This window comes from Oncorhynchus kisutch, unplaced genomic scaffold (assembly GCF_002021735.2).
Source record: "Oncorhynchus kisutch isolate 150728-3 unplaced genomic scaffold, Okis_V2 scaffold1442, whole genome shotgun sequence".
Taxonomy (NCBI): Eukaryota; Metazoa; Chordata; class Actinopteri; order Salmoniformes; family Salmonidae; genus Oncorhynchus; species Oncorhynchus kisutch.
Window position 1 is genome coordinate 30,001 of NW_022263387.1, and position 5,000 is coordinate 35,000.

General features: G+C 38.9%; 1 protein-coding gene across 1 annotated transcript in view; it reads left to right on the top strand.

Annotated features, from left to right (window-relative positions):
* The window catches only part of LOC116366323 (bone morphogenetic protein 1), a 45,858-nt gene that overhangs the window by 18,346 nt on the left and 22,512 nt on the right, over positions 1-5,000 (top strand). The gene's annotated exons all lie outside the window — the stretch shown is intronic.

The following is a 5,000-nucleotide window of genomic DNA, read 5'->3' on the forward strand; positions in this document are numbered from 1 at the left end:
TACAATAGAATGTTACAGTATAACGTTAGAATATCATGTTAGAATATCATGTTACAGTAGAATGTTACAATAGAATGTTACAATAGAATGTCAGAATAAAATGTTAGAATAGAATGTTACAGTAGAATGTCAGAATGGAATGTTACAGTAGAATGTCAGAATAGAATATTTGAAAAAAATGTTAGAATAGAATGTTAGAATAGAATGTTACAGTCGAATGTCAGAATAGAATGCTAGAATATAATGTTACAAAATAATGTTACAATAGAATATTACAGTAGAATGTTAGAATATAATGTTACAGTTGAATGTTACAATATAATGTCAGAATAGAATGCTAGAATATAATGTTACAATATAATGTTACAATATAATGTTACAATATAATATTACAATATAATATTACAGTAGAATGTTACAATATAATGTTGCAACAGAATGTTACTATATAATGTTACTATAGAATGTTAGAATAAAATGTTAGAATAAAATGTTACAATAGAATGTTACAATAGAATGTCAGAATAAAATGTCAGAATAGAATGTTAGAATAGAATTTTAGAAAATAAATGTTGCAATAGAATGTCAAAATAGAATGTTAGAATATAATTTTAGAATAAAATGTTGCAATAGTATGTCAGAATAGAATGTTAGAATAGAATGTTAGAATAGTATGTTAGAATAAAAAATTTTATTCATTTTATTGTGACATTCTGTTGTAACATTCTATTGTAACAATCTATTGTAACAATCTATTGTAACATTCTATTCTGACATTCTATTCTGACAGTCTATTGAAGCAACTTCGGCTCAACATCTCCTGATGTCTGTGTATAAGATGTGTGTGTGAGTCAGCATTCATACTGTCCTGATGTCTGTGTATAAGATGTGTGTGAGTGAGCATTCATGCGTGTGTGTGTGTGTGTGTGTGTGTGTGTGCATACTTGCATGCGTGTGTATGTGTGTGTGTGTGTGTGTGTGTGGTGAACCCAGCTGTAGTCCTTATGAGATCATATGTGACAACTGACAGATGAGCCGGGCCCTAGGGCACTCTGGGTAAAAACATCATGCATGATGGGAGAGGACGGCACATGTGACTCATCTCACTACGAGAGAGATGGAGGGAGAGAAGGAAAGAGAGTTGGAGGGAGATATGGAACGAGAGATGGAGGGAGAGATGGAGGAGAGATGGAGGGAGATATGTTGGGAGAGATGGAGGAGAGATTGAGGGAGAGATGGAAAGGGAGATGGAGAGAGATGAGAGAGAGATGGATAGGGAGATGGAGAGAGGTGGAGCGAGAGATGGCGGGAGATATGAAGAAATGGAGAGAGATGGAGCGAAATATTAAGACAGAGATGGAGAAAGAGATGAGAGAGAGATGGAGGGAGAAATAGGATGAAGAGATGTGAAAGACAGAGAGAGATGGAGGGAGAGATGTAAAGATAGAGAGCGATGGATGTAGAGGTGAAAGATAGAGAGAGGGAGATGGGAGTAGAGATGGTAAAGATAGAGAGAGATGGATGTAGAGGTGAAAGATAGAGAGAGAGGTGATAAAGATAGAGAGAGAGAGGGAGATGGGAGTATAGATGGTAAAGATAGAGAGAGAGAGAGGGAGATGGGAGTAGAGATGGTAAAGATAGAGAGAGAGATGGGAGTAGAGATGGTAAAGATAGAGGGAGAGATGGGAGTAGAGATGGTAAAGATAGAGAGAGAGAGATGGGAGTAGAGATGGTAAAGATAGAGAGAGAGATGGGAGTAGAGATGGTAAAGATAGAGAGAGATGGTAAAGAAAGAGAGAGAGATGGGAGTAGAGATGGTAAAGATAGAGAGAGATAGAGAGAGATAGATGGGAGTAGAGATGGTAAAGATAGAGAGAGAGATGGGAGTAGAGATGGTAAAGATAGAGAGAGAGATGGGAGTAGAGATGGTAAAGATAGAGAGAGAGAGATGGGAGTAGAGATGGTAAAGATAGAGAGAGAGAGATAGGAGTAGAGATGGTAAAGATAGAGAGAGAGAGATGGGAGTAGAGATGGTAAAGATAGAGGGAGATGGTAAAGAAAGAGAGAGAGATGGGAGTAGAGATGGTAAAGATAGAGAGAGATAGAGAGAGATAGATGGGAGTAGAGATGGTAAAGATAGAGAGAGAGATGGGAGTAGAGATGGTAAAGATAGAGAGAGAGAGATGGGAGTAGAGATGGTAAAGATAGAGAGAGATGGGAGTAGAGATGGTAAAGACACAGAGAGAGAGATGGGAGTAGAGATGGTAAAGATAGAGAGAGAGATAGGAGTAGAGATGGTAAAGATAGAGAGAGAGAGATGGGAGTAGAGATGGTAAAGATAGAGAGAGAGATGGGAGTAGAGATGGTAAAGATAGAGAGAGAGAGAGAGATAGAGATGGGAGTAGAGATGGTAAAGATAGAGAGAGAGATGGGAGTAGAGATGGTAAAGATAGAGAGAGAGAGAGAGAGAGATGGGAGTAGAGATGGTAAAGATAGAGAGAGATGGTAAAGATAGAGAGAGAGAGAGAGATAGAGATGGAAGTAGAGATGGTAAAGATAGAGAGAGATGGTAAAGATAGAGAGAGAGATGGGAGTAGAGATGGTAAAGATAGATAGAGAGAGATGGGAGTAGAGATGGTAAAGATAGAGAGAGATGGTAAAGATAGAGAGAGAGAGAGATGGGAGTAGAGATGGTAAAGATAGAGAGAGATGGTAAAGATAGAGAGAGAGAGATGGGAATAGAGATGGTAAAGATAGAGAGAGATGGTAAAGATAGAGAGAGATGGAAGTAGAGATGGTAAAGATAGAGAGAGAGAGATGGAAGTAGAGATGGTAAAGATAGAGAGAGAGATGGGAGTAGAGATGGTAAAGATAGAGAGAGAGATGGGAGTAGAGATGGTAAAGATAGAGAGAGATGGTAAAGATAGAGATAGAGATGGGAGTAGAGATGGTAAAGATAGAGAGAGATGGTAAAGATAGAGAGAGAGAGAGATGGGAGTAGAGATGGTAAAGATAGAGAGAGATGGTAAAGATAGAGAGAGAGAGATGGAAGTAGAGATGGTAAAGATAGAGAGAGATGGTAAAGATAGAGAGAGAGAGAGATGGGAGTAGAGATGGTAAAGATAGAGAGAGATGAAAGATAGAGAGAGAGGATGGAAGTAGAGATGGTAAAGATAGAGAGAGATGGTAAAGATAGAGAGAGAGAGATGGGAGTAGAGATGGTAAAGATAGAGAGAGATGGTAAAGATAGAGAGAGAGAGATGGAAGTAGAGATGGTAAAGATAGAGAGAGATGGTAAAGATAGAGAGAGAGATGGGAGTAGAGATGGTAAAGATAGAGAGAGAGAGAGATGGAAGTAGAGATGGTAAAGATAGAGAGAGATGGTAAAGATAGAGAGAGAGAGATGGGAGTAGAGATGGTAAAGATAGAGAGAGATGGTAAAGATAGAGAGAGAGAGAGAGATAGAGATGGAAGTAGAGATGGTAAAGATAGAGAGAGATGGTAAAGATAGAGAGAGAGATGGGAGTAGAGATGGTAAAGATAGATAGAGAGAGATGGGAGTAGAGATGGTAAAGATAGAGAGAGATGGTAAAGATAGAGAGAGAGAGATGGGAGTAGAGATGGTAAAGATAGAGAGAGAGAGATGGGAGTAGAGATGGTAAAGATAGAGAGAGATGGTAAAGATAGAGAGAGAGCGATGGAAGTAGAGATGGTAAAGATAGATAGAGATGGTAAAGATAGAGAGAGAGAGAGATGGGAGTAGAGATGGTAAAGATAGAGAGAGAGAGATGGGAGTAGAGATGGTAAAGATAGAGAGAGAGAGATGGAAGTAGAGATGGTAAAGATAGAGAGAGATGGTAAAGATAGAGAGAGAGAGATGGGAGTAGAGATGGTAAAGATAGAGAAGAGAGATGGAGTAGAGATGGTAAGATAGAGAGAGATGGTAAGATAGAGAGAGATGGAGTAGAGATGGTAAAGATAGAGAGAAGAGATGGGAGTAGAGATGGTAAAGATAGAGAGAGATGGTAATGATAGAGATAGAGATGGGAGTAGAGATGGTAAAGATAGAGAGATGGTAAAGATAGAGAGAGAGAGAGATGGGAGTAGAGATGGTAAAGATAGAGAGAGATGGTAAAGATAGAGAGAGAGAGATGGAAGTAGAGATGGTAAAGATAGAGAGAGATGAAGATAGAGAAGAGAGAGATGGTAAGTAGAGAGATGGTAAGATAGAGAGGATGGTAAGATAGAGAAGAGATGGGAGTAGAGATGGTAAGATAGAGAGAAAGAGAGATGGAAGTAGAGATGGTAAAGATAAGAGAGATGGTAAGATGAGAGAGATGGTAAAGATAGAGAGAGATGGTAAAGATAGAGAGAGATGGTAAAGATAGAGAGAGAGATGGGAGTAGAGATGGTAAAGATAGAGAGAGAGAGAGAGAGAGAGAGAGAGATGGGAATAGAGATGGTAAAGATAGAGAGAGAGATGGGAGTAGAGATGGTAAAGATAGAGAGAGAGAGAGAGAGAGAGAGAGAGATAGAGAGATGGGAGTAGAGATGGTAAAGATAGAGAGAGATGGTAAAGATAGAGAGAGAGAGATGGAAGTAGAGATGGTAAAGATAGAGAGAGATGGTAAAGATAGAGAGAGATGGTAAAGATAGAGAGAGAGAGATGGGAGTAGAGATGGTAAAGATAGAGAGAGAGATGGGAGTAGAGATGGTAAAGATAGAGAGAGATGGTAAAGATAGAGAGAGATGGGAGTAGAGATGGTAAAGATAGAGAGAGAGAGATGGAAGTAGAGATGGTAAAGATAGAGAGAGATGGTAAAGATAGAGAGAGATGGTAAAGATAGAGAGAGATGGTAAAGATAGAGAGAGATGGAAGTAGAGATGGTAAAGATAGAGAGAGAGATGGAAGTAGAGATGGTAAAGATAGAGAGAGATGGTAAGATANAGAGATGGTAAAGATAGAGAGAGATGGTAAAGATAGAGAGAGAGAGATGGGA